The following is a 20,961-nucleotide window of genomic DNA, read 5'->3' on the forward strand; positions in this document are numbered from 1 at the left end:
TCCAAATGTACTGACAGAAAGCTCAGGATGCTTCATCTCACCTCTAGAATATAGCAACAGACACAACTGGACTCAGCATTCTTGACCTTTCTCATATAGTCATACTAGTGAACAGTGTTTAGTATTTTTCCTAAAAGGTTTACTTGGTTAAAAATTGGCAATAGGGGCTGGGTGGTGGCGCACCTGGTGGAGCGCATATGTTATAATGCACAAGGACCCAGGTTCAAGCCCCCGACCCCACCTGCAGGAGGAAAGCTTTGTGACTGGTGAAGCAGTGTTGTAGGTGTCTATCTCTCTCCCTCCCTATCTCCCCCTTCCCTCTAAATTTCTGGCTATCTCTATCCAATAAATAAAGATAAAAAATATTTAAAATATTGGCAATAGTCCTATGAGTGGAATCTATCAAAAAAGTTGAATATATCTATAAGTAGATATTTAAAAAAAACTATCAATGGTTTGACCTCAATTTTTTCTGTCATCTTTATCTTTTATTTCCCTATAAGTTCTCTATATATTTGATGGTTTGTTTCTGTTTTTATTTCTTTGATCAATCCTCAAAATGCTTTAACTTATCCTACTTTCTTTTTTTTTTTTTCCTTTTACTTGGAATGCCTTCTCTGCCATATTTCCTTAGCAAAGTCCAAATTTATTTATAGGTAAATTAAGTTGAAATATTAGACAATCACTCAAATTATAAGGTATTGATATTTTATATCCTATGAATTCCTAAAACTCCCCATTTTGATCATCTGTGTCATTATTCACATTGATATGTAAATAAATAGACCATGGGCAGGAGGATATGCATGCCCTCTCCTGGGAAAAATCTTGACTCCCATGTTTTATTTCTTTTCCATCACCTACATAGCTTGCCTTGGATATTCTACTGGATGGTTTCACTCACATGTGCAATATAGATAATCAAAGTATTGAACTTGCAAAGAAGAAGAAGGAGAAGAAGGAGGAGGAGGACAAAGAGGAGGTGGTGACAGATATTGTGGTTTGGGGCATGAGTGGGGGTGGGAGTAGAGATTATAGAACCTTGATGGTAGATGTGGTGTGAAAGCTATACCCCTGAAATCTTTTAAAACTAATAATGAATCACTAATTAAATAAAGTTAAACAAAATGAGCTATTTCCTGCAAAAAAAAAAGCAAAGAAAATGTTTCCTATACACAGATAAACAAAAACAGAATATAGGACTCTGTTCCACAGCAAAATCTGACCTGGGATGACAGATTAATCATGCCTTCTTATTAATGAAGAGATACAGGGTGACCAATGACTCTCATGAAGGTATATTATTATTACAAACTGAGGTAGCTCCCACATCACAATTATTATACAATATGTGTACCAGTTATAATTTGTGAATTGTGCAATTTAATAATGTCAATCTTTCCCACTAAAAAGTGTCCTAACGGTAGAGACTACATGTTTATTTTTTCTCTATTGTGTTCCTAGAGCCCCTCATAATGTCTAAAACATGGTATAAAGTAAATAACTACTTGTGGAAAAAATGGGTAAAGGAAGAGAAATGGAGAGCTAAAACCTTTGAAGATGATGACATATTCAGCTACCCAATCTAAGAATGGTCTGCTCAAGACTATTTACACAATCTGCTTCAAAAACCAAACTCTTAGCAATGTGGCTGAATTAGTTACAATTTCATGTCTCTTCTGTGGAATAGAGCTTAAATAAATAAAAGGAAAATGAAACAATGTTAATAACATGTGCTTTATTAACAATTGAGTTCTGATATAAACCTGATCAAAACTATAGCTGGAGGGGGTTAGGAGGTGGTGCACCTGGTTGAGCACATGTTACAACAATGTTACAATGAGCAAGGAGTCAGGTTTAGGTTTTTCCCTATTTGCAGAGGGAAAGCTTTGTGAGTGGCAAAGCACTATTGCAGGCCTCTCTCTCTCTGTGTCTCTCTGTTTCTCTCTCATCTTCCCCTTCCCTCTAGATTTCTGGCTGTCTCTACCCAATAAGTAAATATAGATAATAAAAATAAAAAAACAATAGCTAGAGAATTATTGCTAAACAAGTAACAAAAAAGAACTTAACACGTTAAACAGGCATTATGGACATATAAATATATTGTTAGGGGAATGTGATAGTCATTACACCATGGTAACTACTTATTATATTGTGAACACTATATGGTTCTATTTAGGAGGCAGGCCATTTGTCCTTTTACATTATATAAACAATCATGAGCATTGAAAATTGAGGGCAAGGTACAGAAGCTGGCCAACTATTTCTAACCCAAATGCATATCAAACTGTCCTTTGGTGTGTGCAAAGCATATATACATCATTTAATCTAATAAACTAAGCTCTCTCATGATTTTTTTCTCTTAAAACACTAATTTTGAATGAAGACATTTGCTTCAGGGAAAATAAAAATAAATGGCACTAAAACAAATTAATATTACATTTTCCACACATTGAAAGACAACAACAGTTAAACACTGAGATAACAAATGGCATGCCTGTCTGATATATGGGTTAAGCTAACTGAATTTATTTGATTACGTACCTAGCTTTCTGAGTAGTTGCAAGAGAACTAAGATCTTTCTAAAAGATTTGCTAATGTTAATGCTTATAAGATATTAAATAAGCACACATGATTTCAGTTATAAGGTCTTTATTTATTATTGACTTTTTCTGAACGCCCTATTTATCCTTCAAAATAGAGAGAGCCATCAGACTGTTTCATACAGAAGCATCTATCATTTAGCTTTCTTATTTTTACTGAGTATAAATAGAATAAATACTACACATTAAATCAGAATTTTTACAGAGACATTAAAATTTTTTAAGCATGAGAAAGCACTTACCAAAAAAGGCATGAATAATTCCTCAAAGTGAGCCCTGGTCATGAATTACATTAACTAAAAATGTGTTCTCTCTTCAGAAGTTGTAAGCTAACTACACCAATAGCCAAGAGATTGTCTCTAGATTGGATTCTATTTGGGGAAGACAAATCTATAGCTCTGCCCACTCTTGAATCTTGCCCTTGGAAAATCACCCCACTAGTATGTATGCCATCATAGGTCAAAAATCCAATTCTCAAGAACAGCATCAGGTTCCCAGCACTCAGGCAAACAAACAAACAAACAAAAAAAATCAAAAACAGCTTCAGAAAACTAAGCTTTCTTTCATTTAGAGAAAGTAAAGTGTTCTGTGCATATTCAAAGGAGAAAAACACTGCTTCTCAATATTGATGGCCAGTGCCTTGCCCTCTTAGGAGCTTGTCAGACCTATTTTAACAAATGAAGGTCAGTCTCCTTAAATGAAAATGATGAACTAAAACTAAATTGCTTATGGAGCTACTCTAAAATGAATAAAACTCCATTAGGAAATAGCAGAATCATACTGAGTCAAGGCTAGAGGGGTGTTACTAGCAATACTGCTTGTAATCTGCCAAAATATGTGGAATATTTGCTACAGATATTTAAAAGCATATTTGAATAAGACAAAAATAGTTTTATCTCATGAATATAAACTTCCCCAATATTTAAAACATTATATACTAAAACCATCCAAAGTAATGGTAAACAGTAAGGCCTTTTAATATTTCATTAATTTAATTCCAAAGCTGCTTTTCACAATTAACTATAGTTGCTTTGAAATAGGAAGGGAAAAAAAAAACCCAAAACTTCCTTCTTCAGTAAGTTTTCATCACTAGAAAGGTGATGAGTGCTTGTATTTGCTTAGCATTTATATTGTCATAGAATACATGCTCCCTTGTATTTATAGATATTTTTAAAATAAGCCCCAAAGTTTGCCGAAGTATTCAAATTAAGCCCTCAAAGCATAACTTTCTTGTTGCTTACTTAAGTTTTGTCATCAGAAAGAAAATTAAAATCTTCATTTTTCTTTCAAGTTAAAGATGAAGCTATTTCAATTAAAAAATATAGTAGTTTTACCAGAACTGGAAGGCTATTTTACTCTATGTATTTCTCAGCATCACAACATAGGTGGTTCAATCACTGCACAGTGTAAGATCATCTATCCTCTAAGCTAGTAAACACTATCCTTCGAGTCCTCTGGCACATTAATATTGCTCTGGTGAGCCATTATGGCTGGCCACACAGACTGGATAATTGTGTGTGACCTCATCTTGACTATGAAAGACATTTTTCACCAGTTGTCTCACAGATGGTAATTTTGAAAATAATTTGTTAAATATTTACTGTAAGAAATAAGCACACTAATGCCCATCTAAATTAAAGCTTATGCTGCTTAGTCATCAATTTTGAGTATGAGAGTATATGAAGAAACTTAAAAGGAGATAATGTCTTCACATCAATAAATACACTGGCAAATTCACAGGTGACACAACTACATGACCACAAATGGAACTCAGGAAAAAAGTTGTCTGAGACTATGTGACTATAGAGATTATAAAGATCTTCAAGTAACAAGACAGATTTTGTGAAGCATCAAGGAACATGGGATGTCACATAGTAAAGTTTCTACAAAGGTTCTGGAAGTCAGAACCTGGAATAGTGTAGTTCCAAATGCTCATCCTGGCTTTTTCAAAGGAATTGCAAGACTGAACTACACAGACAAGACACACTTTCCAGACTTCATTTTAAAACTAGGTACTATAGGTACAAATTTCAGCATTGTAAGGCACAAAACACCATACAATTTAACATGAACAACCTAGTTTCTGCTTTGAGAAGATTATTAGCAAGTTTTGTTACTCCTTTCAGAGATACTTTATGCATAAAGAAAGATAAAATATCTATAAACAATATTTTAAAGGCTTTGTAGATTTAGGATTTCATCATCTTATTGGCGAATAATACTTTATAGGACAATTTTTGGTAAATATGTATAGCTCTTTTCTCCCTGTGATAGATGTATGTATACCATTCTACCACTATTCCAATTCTCATGTCACAATTGTGTACCGGATATCCAACATCCTCTCTAGCCTCCGACCATCTCCTAGCCCAGAGTCCTTTGCTTTACTGCAATACACCCCATCCAGTCCAAGTTTCACTTTGTGTTTCCCTTTTCCGGCCTTGCTTCTTAATTCTTAAGTACCATCTATAAGTGAGATTACTTGCTATTTGTCTTTCTCCTTCTGGCTTATCTCACTTAATATGATCCCTTCAAGTTCCATCCAAGATATGGAAAAGAAAACTGTTCCACCATTTTTTAGTGGTTGAGTACTATTGTGTGTGTGTATAACTCACAACTTTCAGGAACATTTTTAAAAATCTTTGAATCTGTAGCTTACTTGTACATTTTCCTTTTCTTAACAGTGACTTTCAAAAAGCACACATTTTAAATTTTTGCCAATTGCATAATTATTCATTTTTGAAAGTTAGGAATTACTTAACTTACTCAAAGATATTCTCCCTGTTATATATATCCCTCTAGAAACATCACACTATTAGGTTTTATACTGTATATGATACAAGATATGAATCAAGTTTCATAATTTTACATATGAATGTTCAAATTTCAGCACAACCCATTGAGTCCCCTCAGTTCATGAGTTTGGAGGAAATTCTTAGTGATATTGCTATATATTTGGACTCTACTATATCCCATTGGCTTATATGCCAATCCTCTCATCAATATGCACAGTCTTGTTTACTATAACTTTATGGTAAATCTTGAGATTTTTTTTCAAAAAAATTTTGACTTTGAGATAATCAAAAATAACAGTGTGTTTCAATGAAATCTAGACATTTGGCAGAACAATTACAAGGAAGAATTAGAACAATATGTGAACAATGACATAGTTAAGAGCTCTAAGACAAAGTATTAGGCATGGCTAATGAAAAACCCATCATGTGTGAGACTAGCAGTGACTAACCTGCTCCATACTTGCCCAGTTAGTTGTCTGGTGATAGCTGTCAGTATCACCTTAAATGGTGAGAGAGCTAATTAGAAATGGAAGTTCTGTCAGTCGGTGGTAGCGCAGGGGGTTGAGCACACATGGTGCAAAGCACAAGGACCCACAAAAGGATCCCCAGTTCCCCACCTGCAGGGGTGAAGCAGGTCTGCAGGTGTCTATCTTTCTCTCCCTTCTCTTTCTTCCCCTCCTCTCTCCATTTCTCTCTGTCCTATCCAACAACGATCACATCAACAACAACAATAATAATTACTACAACAATTAAAAAACAGCTAGGGCAACAAAAGGAAAAATTAATTAATTAATTAATTAAAAAAAAATAAAAGGAAGTTCCAGCCCCCGGCTCCTCACCTGCAGGGGAGTCACTTCACAGGCAGTGAAGCAGGTCTGCAAGTGTCTGTCTTTCTCTCCCCCTGTCTTCCTCTCCTCTCTCCATTTCTCTCTGTCCTATCCAAAAACAATGACCTCATCATCAACAACAATAACAACAATAACCACAACAATGACAAAACAACAAAGGCAACAAAAAGGGGGAAAAAAGGAAGAAAAGGAAAAATAGGTGTTAAAAAGGAATGAAAATTGTGTTTCTCAAAGTAAAAGGAATGTTTTTCTTCACTCTCAGTTCCAAATCTAATCACAATTAACCTAGCAGAATGGAAATGAGACTAATAACTCTGGATCCTTGTCATGCTCACAGTCTGTCTTTCTGTAGTGACCCCACCATTCTGATCAAGGCTAGAAAACTCACGGTTGGGTAATGGATGGAAAACAGTAGTCAATTCAAGTTTCTGGGATGACTCATCTATTGGAGAGTGAATAATGAAATGGTAACAAATTTCCCATGATGAGGATAAGTATGAAGCAGTAAAAAGAGTGAGTCAACAGTCTGGAGGCAGAAACAAAGGAGTATGGTCACACTGAGGCAAGGAATAATGAGAAATCATGAATCAGTAGAGGATATGAAGTGTCAAGAACATAATGAAGCCGAATGGTAGCAACAGGATCAGCAGAAAGTGAGAAATTCTGATAGACCTTAGTATCAGTGGACTAGCAAACAGCTGTTAAAAATTACTTGTTACTCTTGCATTATATATCTAGGCCTCTAAGCTCTTGGTATCCCAAATAATGTCCTAATTCTCTATGAGACTTGACAGAATTGTGGTTGTAGTTGAAATGTCATCTTTCTCCCTGCTTGTGCACTACAGAAAAGTCTCACTAAGATAGTATTAAACTGTGGCATGCATAGCTTCTTATGAATCACATCTAGTATCTATATCCTGTGTAGTACCTCTTACAATGATTCTGTGTTTGACCATGTGGCATACTTGGCCATTGGAATATTTAAGCAAAAATTTATGCATGAATAGATGTTATGAGTTATTTGCACACTGGAATTCTTCTTCTTGTACTGTTCCCTACAGGGAGCTAAGCTAGACTACTGAACGACACAAGGCCAGGAGGAAAAGAACCCATGAGATAAAAGACCATCCTGGACTTTTGGTCCTAGTTGAGCACCCAGCTAAAAGGATCTGAGAAAGTGACTTTAACATGCAACAGTTAAAGTGTAGTTAGGAACCCATTTCCATATGAGGAAGAACATGGCATTTTGGTGGTGGGTAAGGTAAGGTTAAAGAATAGAAAAGCTATCAGGGGAGGGGATGGGATACAGAGTTCTGGTGGTGGGAACTGTACTCCTCCTATCCTACGGTTTTGTCAGTGTTTCCATTTTATACATAAATAAATTTTAAAAAACCAGCAAGAGCCAAATGTTAAACTGAGGGCAAACCAATTTTCAGAATTGTGAAACATAATAACTTATTTTCAGCACACAAAAGTAGGAAGTAACTTGCTATAAATCCATAGACATCTGAAACTATCAAGATAAATGGAGTGGCTGTTTTTATAATAAAAAAAATCCTGATATGTAACTTAATGGGATTGATTTAAAATATACCAGTTTCTTTATAAGATCATGGTTAGAACCACAGAGATACTATATGAAGTCTGGTGGTATAGATTTTCCTTCTAAAATAATCAATTACTTAGGCTTCTTGCAAATATACTTCCTTGTACACATGTAAGTGCAAAGGACCTATGCTAAGGTTAAATTTCCCACACAAAAATTATACGTAGGATAAATGTCAGTTACCATTCATATCAGACAAATTTATTTATGCTTAAATAATCATGCATTATGCCAAATTTACAGTCTTAGGCATTAATTTTTTTTCTAATGCAGAAAAGTAAAAGCAAATTTTAAGCAAGAGAAGAGAGAGTTCCAAGTTGTTACTCTTCCCATCATCTCTTCTCATATCCAAAACAAAACAGAACATAGAAAAATAAACAGGAATATATTCAACACTTATAAAAAGTGATATGATAAAGAATATAAAGTACTATTTTCCTTTCAACACTTCAAAAGTATATACCTTTTTTTTTTTTACAAGTGACATCACAAATGATCACATCTTCACATGCTTTTAAGCATTTGTCCTCAGTGTAAGGTTATTATTTCTCACACACAAAAGGTTTTTAGTTCTGTAACAATGTAGTTTTTAATCCATTCAAGTAAATTCAACCCCAAAACTGCTATCTCCCCAGCATTAAGACATGCATTCACCCTTCTTCTATGATTTTCCAGAACACTTTTTTTTTGGGGGGGGAAAGCTCAAATTAGTGGAAAGTCCCAATCTGTGGGACAGTAAATGGCTGACACTAGCAAAACTTATTACTCTTTGAAATCAACATTATAGAGCTGAACCATTACTAAAATTTTAAACAAAAACAAGTTTAGACATAAAATAGGGAGCAAAATACAATAAACAGAAAGAGTATAGACCCACAATTTTATAATGTTGTTGTCCCAACTGGTGACTCCTTTGATGTCTGTGTTCTCCTGCTTATAGCTCTTTCTACCACACATTTTTGCCTCTATAGAACTGACAAGAAATAGTCTGACTCCAATCACAAGGCAGTCTGGAGAAAATGTCAGGTGTCTGTGTACTATTTAATGAGTACTATCTCTTCTGTCACAGAGAATGTTGTCTAATCTCAGTAAGTCTGAAGGTGTTTTTGGGGGAAAGAGTTTCTACTGGATGATGCTGGTGAGCAAGGCTGTGTGGGTGCTGATGACTGCAACCACCTTCTCTGCCTTCCTCTCAGCTGCACGTCTGAATCATCTTTTCCTGTAACTAGAATTTTCACCAAAAACATGAGCCTGCATATGGGGTTGAGAAAGTAAAGGATCAGAGTTACCAGATTACTCCTGTTACTTTACAGATTCCTATAGTTTTCATAACAACAGAGCAAATAAATATTTTGCTTTTTAGCTATAAATCAAAATATACACTAATAAGGTATGCAGGCTTCATGTAACCAATAGTACCCTGAAAATGAGAAATAGAGACTGACTAAACATGAAGAATTGTGTTTTCCACTTGCTGTCAGTGTTGGAGAAGGCATATCATCATAAACTAAGAAGCCGGGAACCTGTCATTTCCACCAAAGGCATTTTCACATAAAGAACAAATCTCAGTCACTGGCTGATATGCATTTTGCACCACAAAGGATTTAACACCAAACCAGCAAAGAAATTCATTAAATATTTATATCCTGGTGCATTCATTTTCATTAAGCAGGCCATGTGAACATCTGTATTTGTAAAAAAAAAAAAAAAGGTATGTGATCATTTGCTTCCAAGAGACTAGTGTCATTTAGAATCTAATTTGGTTTCCATGAAGTTAAATATTAGCTTTTGTAAAGAATATGAAGTCCTAACTCAGTAGACAAAAAGCATGAACGGCTGAAATAGCATTCTCTATAACGCAAGAATTAATCAGCCTGATTATCAAAGATTTAGAGTATTCTAGAAGGAAGAAGGAAGGGAGGGAGAGGGAATGACACTTGCTGAAAGAAACAGGAAAAGGCGCCAGGAGGTAAGGAGATGAGCCCATCTAGTGGAGCAAACATTACCATGTGCAGGACCCAGTTTTGATCCTGTATAATCCTTGGAAGCACTAGGCACGATGCCAGGAAAGGTGCATGAATGGTAGAGCAGTGCAGATGTTCTCTTTGTCTTTCCCTCCCTATCTCAAACATTAAAAAGACAGTTTTTTATCCTATGGTTTTGCTTATATTTTCTATTTTATAAATAATTTTTTAAAAAAGTGGTGAAAGGGGGGATCCACAAGGCATGATGGAATTGATGAGGCAAAAGTCCCAGTTTGAGGTTGTGTGTGTGTGTGTGTGTGTGTGTGTGTGTGTGTGTGTGTGTGGAGGAGTAGGACAGGATAAAGATAAAGCAACAAAAGAAAAAAAATGGAAATATAAGAAATTTCAAAGCTACATGATTATTTTTATAATCATTTTTGTTTGTAAATTACAGTTTAGAGAGACTATACGGAACACATCTAAAATCATTTTAAACACATAAAAATTATCACAAAGATTTCAAAGAAAACATTTGTTTAGAACATCTAAGATTTCCTTTAGCCTTTTAAATTATGTCACAGTCTTTATAATATACATGGAACCAAATAAGATAACCACCAATAGCACAGCATTGAGATGCCACAACAGGATGGATAAAACTATAAGCAGAATCTGGGGCAAAATAAAGAGAGCTAGGCAGGTTATGCAAAGAGATTCTCATGTCTGAGGCTCCAAAACCCCAGGTTCAATCCCCCACACCACCCTTAAGCCAGAGCTGAGCAGTGCAAGAGAACGTAAGTCAAGCTGCTGGTTTTCAAAGCTGGTGAAGTTAGACATAAGCAGAGGTGGTGAAATAAACATGATGCCCCGAAAATGTTCAACTCTGGATTTGAGAGGGATATAAGTGCTACAAAATGAAATTAAACATAAAATTAGAGTTGTGAATGCTCCACTGGTAGCAGGAGCCCAGCCTGATAGAAGAAAATACAAGGTAGGAAACAGACAATTCTACTCCAAAGGGGAGAGAAAAGATTTACAGAATTCAGGTCTGGACTCTGACTCGAAGAGTAATAAGAACAAGTACTCCAGGAGTGCAGAGAATTAAATTAGCAAGTTGCAGAGGCACCAGCCATATAGCATGTTTCTAGGCCTAGAAAAAAAAAACATGGGGGAGGCAAAAATGGGGAAGAACAGGGAACTGGCACTAGCTTGAGTGAAGTTAAATGTGGTGTTATTGAGTTTCAGCATTATGATATGAGTTTCAAAGTACTGGGTGCTGTAGTACACTGGGTGAGTGAAAGAGCTTTTCTCTCAAAGTGAAGCATTTAGAGTGCCTTCTAATGCAAAGGGGGAAATGTGCAAGGAATTTCAGAGAACTCAGTTCACTGTAACTCAATCATTTGAAAATCAAGTATGTATAGATCAATGGCTGCTGCTGATTGGTGGGTTCAGAGAACAGATGGATGGCAAACAGGCAGAATGGAACTTCTTTGGCATGTAATTCTGAGAAGAATGAAGGTATAAGGCTTCTGGGGTCAAGTTACAATTATTTATAATGACAACTGGACATCTCTTGACCTTGATCATTATTAAGGACACGAAGCCATAAACGTAACAGAAACTGCCACTGTGTGGCACCAAGATGATTTCTGGCCTTTCTTTTTTCTTTTTTTTTAAATTACCTTTATTTATTTATTGTATAGAGACAGAAATCAGGAGAAGAGGAGACAGAGAGGAAGAGAGACAGAGAGACACTGTGTCACCATTTGAAAAGCTTTCCTCCCCATGCAGGTGAAGACTGGGGGCTCAAACCTGGGTCCTTGAGCATTATAACGTGTGGACCACCTTCTGGCTCCATTACTGGTCATTTTTAAAGGGAATTAAAATAAATAGTTTTGTCATACTTAGCATAATGTTTAAGAGAATATTGTACTGGCCTTAGACTAGGGAGTTGTTTTTTTTTTTTTAACAAACCCTTATCTCTTTTTTATTTTTAATAGAGATAGAGAAAAATTGAGAGGTGGGGGCTGGAGAAGAAAGGGAGAGACACTTGCAGGCACTGCTTCACCACTGGTGAAGCTTCTCTCCTACATACGGGGACTCAGGGCTTGAACTAGGAGTCTTACATGTTAATTTGTTCACTACCCACTGTGCCACCACCTAGTCCTCAACCCTTGTCTCTTGACTAACTGGCCATTTGAATGGTGAACATCAAACTTTCCATTCTGCAATACTCTCACATATAATTTAAGTCCCTGTAGAAGTCAAAAGTACCTATTTCTGAATAAAGGAAATCAAGTGATGCTGAGAGAAGTAGTATGCAATACAGTTGAATCTAATTAAATTACTGAAGGGATGATTTTAAGAGAAGACATGTAGAAGTCCATGCTAACTAAAACAAACAACAGGAATGAAAACGTGGTACACTTGTCATTTTCATGAAAAAAATATTTCTTTAGCTACTTGAAAATCATTTTCCTTAGTAAGAGTTGAGGATAATTTTCAATATTTCTCAAAATTATTTTCTTGATATATTAAGACTCATTTCTACATGCTCTTCACTTCAAATTAAAATTACTTTTAGCCTCACTGCATATATGGAAAGAGAGAGAGAGAGGTGGGGAATGTGCACAAGTAACACACCAAGAGCCTTTAGTAAATGTTGACTATCACAACAATATGGTTTCTCACACACAATTTCTGTGTATTTTTCTTTTTTTTTTAACCAGCTTTTTCTTTTCTTTTTTTTAAAATTATATTTATTTATTTATTTTCCCTTTTGTTGCCCTTGTTGTTTTTCATTGTTGTAGTTATTGATGTCGTCATTGTTGGATAGAACAGAGAGAAATGGAGAGAGGAGGGGAAGACAGAGAGGGGGAGAGAAAGACAGACACCTGAAGACCTGCTTCACCACTTGTGAAGCGACTCCCCTGCAGGTGGGGAGCCGGGGGCTCAAACCGGGATCCTTAGACCCGTCCTTGAGCTTTGCGCCACCTGCGCTTAACCCGCTGCACTACCGCCCGACTCCCTCTGTGTATTTTTCTACCTCCTTTCTTGTCACTTGTTCTGCTATGGACCCTATGAACAGATACACTAGCTCTATGTCTCCTGTTGTTGTTACGTCTCTCTGGAGCACTATTCTCTCTCCTTCCCACCCCACCCCCCTCGATTGCTATCTTTCTCGTGACCTGCAGAACACCCTAATTATTCCTGGAGACTCAGCTAAGATGTCATTCCCAAGAATAGTGCTATCTTACAAGCTAGCCACAAACCATATGTGGTTATTTAAATTTTAATCAATTAAATGAAGTAAAATGAAAAATTCAGTTCTTGTGGTCCGGGAGGTGGCATAGTGGGTAAAGCACTGGATTCTAGACCATGAGGTCCCAAGTTTAATCCCCGGCAGCATATGTATCAGCGTGATATCTGGTTCTTTCTCTCTCTCTCTCTCCTATATTTCTCGTGGATAAATAAATTATTTTAAAAAAAGAAAATTCAGTTCTTCAGTCACAGTAACCACATTCTAAGTACCTAGCAATTTCGTCAGGTTGACTAGTGGTTGTTGTGTGGGACAATGTAAAATTAATCACTTTTATCACCCAGGAAAGTTCTATTGGATAAGGCTGCTCTCCAGGAAAACACCTTCTCTAACTCTCTTTTCAAAAAACCACTCATATTTTTATATAAGCACTCATCACTGGGGCTAGGGAAATGACTTAGAGATATAATGTCTGTTTGGCATGCATGAAGCCCTGGGTTTCATCCCTGGTACCACATTACAACAAGAAAGACAAAAACAAATGTAACATCATAAATGGTAGAGCAGTGTTCTGGTCTGTCATTCTCTTTCTTTTGTCTCTCTCACAAAAGAATCAGCTTATCATTTTATGAATTTATAATGCAACACTTAAAAAAAATCCTCTGTCTGCTTTCAGGAGTTATTCCTAAATGGTTTTACCTCCTAAAATCCAGCTCTCAAACTATTCATAATCCTTGTTAAATTAGTTTCTAACTTCCTTCAATTTTAACTTCTTGCTTCTCTACTGTGCTTCTCTCGTTTTGTATTGTTATGTGAAATGGCATTTGTTTCTGACTCTTTTAGATCCCTTGGCCAGCTCAGATCATGTGGCCTGGATTTCTTGACCTCCAAGAAAGGGAGTTAGAACAATGTGGATTCTAGAAAAACACCCAACGCTGATAAATCAGAGAAAATAAAATATCTTTGTATTAAGGTTGTAAGACAGCTTACCAAGTGGAGTTCATATTTTAATATGCATGAAGACACAACTTTGAGCCCTGGTAAGAAAAAACAAACGCATTGCATTCGCAGTACCTGTTTCACACTGTGTATCATTCAAATATTTGTTGGGGGAATGAAAGAACCACTATTTTATCAGGGATGGGGGAGATGAGGCAGATAAGAGGAATGAAGTTGACAAGAGTAAATATGGAAGAGTCTACTAAGCTGCAGAGTATCACTGTTCAGTCCATAGACTACACTATCAAGAAGTCATATATAAGATATGATGGGCCTAGACCTCTAATAGATGACTTTCTGTCACCAATCATCTCCATCAGGAACAACATCATAAACCCTCCTGTTGGCCTTACCCTCAATATAGAGTAACAGTAGTAGAAATTGCCAGTAGATGCAGCAATGGTGTCAATACTGTAAAGATGGATGAAAGAAACACTGGTGCAAAGTGGTCAGTACTCACAGAGTTGGATTGAGAGATGAGGGTGCCAGGGGACTCTAAAATAAAGCATTTAAGACACCTAGCACACTGCACAAAAAATCCTTCTAATAATTAGGTCAACATGGGTGGGATTTGTATGAGAAGATAAACCATTTGAGAAGATTTTCAACTTCACACTTTTTCCCTGGTACGGTTCCAAGTACATTGAAAGCATCAATAAAAATATACTGGTTGACAGTGTCGAGGTAGTATGCTGTGTAAAAGGTTTCCAAAAGAATAAATGTATTGCAGAAGTGAGTATGAGGAAGCAGGAAGACTGACTGGTAGGAAGAGAAAACCTAGAAACCTCATCCATAATTTTGATCAGAATCTACTTCAAAAGATTCCCTGTGACTTCTTTATTACTGAGCTGTTGGAAAAGTCAATGCATTTTTGTATGGAGAAAATTAGAAAAAATATGTCATGACTTTTCCAAAAACCCAATACAAATCTAAGGCTAATAAAACCACTTTGGTACCAATATCAAAGTCTTTCATAATATTTCACAAACTACTATAAGGACCACTTAAAGTCCAGGTAATGGCTGTGGTACAACAGATCAATAAACTCAACTTACTTTTTTTAAGACTTATTTTTTAATGAGAGAAACCAGAGTACTGCTTAGTTCTGTCACAGTGGTGTTGGTGATTAAATCTGAGGTTTCTGGGGTTTCACGCAGTGAATCCTGTTCTCTAAATGCTGAGCTATCTACCTTGCTCCAATGCACTTGATTTTTCTCAACACTCAAGCAATAAAAGCCAACTGCCACGGGAGTTGGGTGGTAGCGCAGCGGGTTAAGCAGACGTAGCACAAAGCACAAGTACCAGAGTAAGGATCCCGGTTCGAGCCCCCAGCTCCCCACCTGCAGGGGAGTCACTTCACAGGTGGTGAAGCAGGTCTGCTATCTTTCTCTCCCCTCCCTTTCCTCCCCTCCTCTCTCCATTTCTCTCTGTCCTGTCTAATAATGATGACATCAGTAACAACCACAATAATTACTAGAACAACAATAAAAAACAATAAGGGCAACAAAAGGGATAATAAATATTTTTAAAAAAAAACAACTGCCAAAGTTAGGTCAAGTTTGTCTTTGCTTTTGAAATAGACACTAGATTTAGCTCTCTTCTCTCCAAACTTTCTCTAATATTGGCAGCTGTTATTTGGAGAACAAAAGCTATTGCTATGATTTGTTATGTCATTCACATCTTATTAATCAAGACATTTCCAGAAAATTTTTGTTTCATTTTAATGAATCATGGACTTGACAGGCCCAAGATATTATTTCAGCACCAGAAGGGCAAGTAAAACTCCTCATGAAAGTTGATGTTTTATGTCCCTTAAAGCATGATTTCAAAAACCATCTTTGTTGACAGTCATATTTCAGTCTCAGTTGTTAAAGACCTGCTCCTTTGCAGACATTTAGCAGCTTTGTACAGGTTTACCCAGGTGGTAATTTCACCTTGTCCTTCAGAAAAAAAAAAATCCAGATTTGTTTTCTGATTTGGTGTCCCTAATTTGAGGCTTAGTCATCCCAGGAATCTGAATTCAAGCATGCCCAAGGGTTACATAGTCATGAGACTGCTTTTGATCATTGGAGACCAGGAACCAGTGAATAAATGCATCCACACTGAGATCCCTGGAAGGCAACTCTCAGATGCATGTCATAACCCCCCTCACAGATCCTGATGGAATCAGTCAGTGTCATCATGCATTCCTGAGTTGGCACTTTTTCTTTCTCTGTTTCACTCTTCTCATCCTGCATGTCTCCTTCCTAAGATGACATTTCCAAACAATCTACCCATGCACAAGTTATTTAGCTCAGTTCCTAGAGACTTAGGCTAGACAAATAGCTGGCAGACTGAGACTGGATTTCCTGTCTCATAGTCTGGATTCTTAGGTCAGACACATAGTAAGATCCCTGGGTGGCTCTTCGAGGGAGCCCATAACCTCTGTACAAGGTCAAAACAGCTGAATTGATCTCTGTCTTCATCCCAAGGCCAATGAGGGAAAATAGGAACAGATACTTTCCAAGCACTTATATCCCCAGATTTATTTTTAGTTTCCTCATTACTATTATTATTATTATTTATACAATAAGGAAAGAGGTTCAGAGAGAGACCAGATAATTCACCCACGATCTCACAGTAAGAATTCAAACTAGGATTTAAACCTAGTCCTGTGCATAAACCTAGTCCCACAATCTTCTATAGCATTTTCTAGAAGTAGAAAAGCCTTTATCCCTACAAACTGAGAACATTTTTTCCCTTCCATATTGACTGCCCAAAGATCTACATGTCAGGTTTTAAATGATATGAGAGCTTTCCAAGGAATTTTTATTTATTTATTTATTTATTTATTTATTTTTTAAAAAAGATCTCTTTTCATCTATCTCTCTGGACTCTGTAACTGATTCTCCTCCCTTACCTCTGAGGAGACATGATGGACTCCATGCTCATATCAACCTTCAAATGTGAAAATTTTTTTTGCTTCATTGCCTCAAAATTTCCTTCTTTAGGTCACATTCTTCTACTATGTAGCCTCTTGGCCCCGCTTTTCAATCTCCTTGCCTCAATGGGAACATAATTACAGACTCCCTTGTTACAAATTCTTCATCCTATGTAGTAGTTGTTTAAGTCACAGAAAGACAGGCATTTCTTAGGTGGCTTCAACTCTTATTCAAGGCTGACTATCAGCCTGACTAAGGAACATGTAAAGGAAGTTGGTGAATGCAATACAGCTCTTGCAGACCACTGAAAAAACTCTCAGCTTCCAAGGTGCTTAGTTAGAGCAAGTGTCCCTGCACTGTGGCCCCTTGTGGACACTGTGGCTATTGAGTGCCACTTCCTCTAAGACTATCCATTAATGGAAGAATAATATATATATATATTATTCCTATATAATTATTATATATATTATATATATATTTGCTATCTGATTCTTTTCACCCTACTCATTAAATATCTTCACATAAGATAGTATCTGTCAGTACTTCTTTTTCTCCCTTAAATCACTTTGTATGTGTGAGGGGAGCAAGGGGTGTTAATGGTTTATAGTACTTTAACTTTGTTTTTATTTAGTGGAACTGAGAACTGATGCCTCTATCCTCAAATGTGAGAACAAGAACAGAACTAACACTACAGGTTAGAAAAAAAAAAGAAAGAAATATCTTGCACATGAATGACACCAATAGCATGGAGTCTTCACTACCAGATGTAAAGTAGCACAGGAGTCTACTGCAGTCATTGCCCCAACTCCGAGCTTCTGTGTCAGGCAGTACTGAAATGGGGACCCCCCCAGTGCCCATATCCTGCCAGCACCATCTGGCAGGTGCTGGCCTTTCTTGGTGGTGTAATTACCTCAAATCATGGGCTGTTGCTCTAAAGCCTGTACCCCTGCTATGAGCACAACTGTCATACAGAAACTAGTTAGGAAGCTAGAAGTCATTCATCCCTAGGAGTGACCCATTCCATACAGTTAAGCTCAGAGGGCAGGGGGATGACTTCATCTGAAAAGCTCATCTTCTATTTGGATGTGTGCCATCAGAGAGTAGCACATATCAGACAGTTGAATGCAACCAGGCTTCATACCAGCCCAGAAGCCTCAGGAGTTCCTGAACTTTATTTACCTTACAGTACATGCAGGTATTCCGTTGCTGTTTATCTCTGGGGCTTAATGACTGAACACTAATCCACCACTGCCAACAGCCCCTATACACATCTCACTTTTTTTCTTTTATAAGAAATTTGATAGAACACATAGAAAATGAAAGGAAAAAGGCAATAGAGAGAGGGAAGTAGAGAGACAGAGACACAACTGTAGCACTGCTGCACTACTTGGAAAATTTCCCTCCTGCAGGTGGGGACTGAGGGCTTGAACTCTGGTACTTCTGTATGGTGAACTTGTTATAAAACTACTGTGCTTAATACTATGTAGATACAAATATAATATGATTTAGCGTCTTATTTTTCTAATTCCTTAGAAAGCTCACTTTTCATCTGTCTAGGGAGACATTTAATACTGTTATTTCATTTCTAATTATGCACATATTCTACATAAACTGAACGATATAAAATGCTTTTAGTTTAATTTTAAAAAATAATGCAAACTCGGAAACATGGAAATCACAAAAAAGCTTAAATTCATTCACTCTAACCCAAACCAGGATTATTTTTGTCTTTACTTGACATAATCACTCTAAAAATGGTCTAATTACTATAACAAATTAGTATTTTAGAGATTTATTCAGGCTGGGCCATGATGTACCCAGCAGGTGCACAAGCTACAAAGCTCAAGGACCCAGATTTAAGCATCTAGCCTCCACCTGCAAGATGGAAACCCCACAAAAAGTGAAGGAGTGCTGCAGGTATCTCTCTTCCTCTCTTCCTGTTTTTTTTAAAGATTATTTAAAAAATTTTATTTATAAAAAGGAAACACTGACAAATGGATGAGAGGATGTACAATTCCACACAATTCCCACCACCAGAACTCTGTATCCCATCCCCTCCTCTCAAGGAAGACTAAAACAAAAACAAATCAATGGGACTACATCAAATTGAAAAACTTCTGCACATACAAAGAAACCATCACAGAAACAAAGAGACCCCTCACAGAATGGGAGAAGATCTTCACATGCCATATATCAGACAAGAGACTAACAACCAAAATATACAAAGAGCTCAGCAAACTTAGCAACAAAAAAGCAAATGACCCCATCCAAAAATGGACTGAGGATATGAACAGAACATTCACTACAGAAGAGATCCAAAAGGCTAACAAATACATGAAAAACTGCTCCAGGTCACTGATTATCAGAGAAATGCAAATAAAGACATCATTGAGATACCACCTCACCCCTGTAAGAATGGTATACATCAAAAAGGACAGCAGCAACAAATGCTGGAGGGGCTGTGGGAACAAAGGAACCCTTTTGCACTGCTGGTGGGAATGAAATTTTAAAACATTTTTTTAAAATTAAAATTAAATTAAATTTATTGACACCAGGATTATTGCTGGGGTTCAGTTCTGGTACTACAAATCCACCACTCCTGGAGGCCATCTCCCTTCCTTTTGTTCTATTTTATTTGATCAGACAGAGAGAAATTGAAAGGGAATGAGGAGACAAAGTGGGAGAGAGATCATGAAGTGTCTGCTGCAGGTGAAATGTGGGGGCTCAAACCTGGGTACATACGCATAGTGTTATGTGTACTTAACTGGGTGTGCCATCGCCCGGACCCATCTCTTTCTCTCTTTCTAGCTTCTTTTCTCTATCTATCTGTCTCTATTAGAAAAAAATACCTGCAGAGAATAGTGAAGTCACTATGTGGGCATCAAGCCCCAGAGATAACCCTGATAGAGACAAAAAAAGAGAGAGGCAAGAAAGAGAAGGAGGAGAAAGAGGAGAAGAAAGAGAAGAAGGAGGAGAAGAAAAAGAAGAGGAAGAGGAAGAGGAGAGAGAAGGAGGAGGAGGAGGGAGGAAGAGGAGGAGAAGAAGGAGAAAGGAGGAGGAAAGAAGGAAGAAAAGAAGGGGGTTAGGGTGGCAGCACAGCGGGTTAAGCGCACGTGGCATGAAGCACAAGGACTGGTTTAAGGATCCCATTTCGCGCCCCTGGCTCCTCACCTGCAGTGAGTTGCTTCGCAAGCGGTGAAGCAGGTCTGCAGGTGTCTTTCTTTCCCGTCTCTGTCTTTCCCTCCTCTCTCCATTTCTCTCTGTTCTATCCAATGACAACAACAATAATAATAATAACAAAAATAAAAACAACAAGGGCAACAAAAGGGGAAAAATAGCCTCCAGGAGCAGTGGATTTGTAGTGCAGGCGCTGAGTCCAGGCAATAACCCTGGAGGCCAAAAAAAAAAAAAGAAAAAAAAAAGAGGGTACAAGGGAAAGAAAGGGGAATATAAAAGGAAAGGAAAAAAGACATTCAGTTACCACACTGACTAATACAGCATTTAACTGTAACTGGAATAAACTTTTTACATAATATTTCTTTTTACTAACCTCAACTCATTACTTCCTATGGTCTTCTCTGAAGATAGGACTAAAAATGAAGATCACTGCTCTTATAACTCTTTCACTGGCTTTCTGTTCTCACAAGAAATCAGCAAGCCAGTTTTCAGCTTTACTAATGGAAGCAAAACCCTCATTTAGTTTCTAGGTTTCTAATTCTATGAGATTTTCAAAGAAGAAAAAGCTATTTTCTCTCTGTGGACAGAATAATGGAAAAGTAATAATCTCCAAACTTCTTTTGAACAGCAGATGAACAAGAGGGTCTCCTAGTCAAAGAGCTGACATTTGTACAAGTGGAACTAGGACATCTGGAACTGAAACTTCATCACCTACTCCCAGGAGCACTGAGTAACCTCTGACAGCTTCAGGTTCACCTGCAGCACCAATTCTGAAAGATGCTCAGAGCT

At 37.1% G+C, this 20,961-nt stretch overlaps 1 protein-coding gene across 23 annotated transcripts in view; it reads right to left on the reverse strand.

Annotated features, from left to right (window-relative positions):
• Positions 1-20,961, reverse strand: part of NRCAM (neuronal cell adhesion molecule) — a 376,126-nt gene that overhangs the window by 116,994 nt on the left and 238,171 nt on the right. The gene's annotated exons all lie outside the window — the stretch shown is intronic.

Source organism: Erinaceus europaeus, chromosome 8 (genome assembly GCF_950295315.1).
Source record: "Erinaceus europaeus chromosome 8, mEriEur2.1, whole genome shotgun sequence".
Lineage (NCBI taxonomy): Eukaryota > Metazoa > Chordata > Mammalia > Eulipotyphla > Erinaceidae > Erinaceus > Erinaceus europaeus.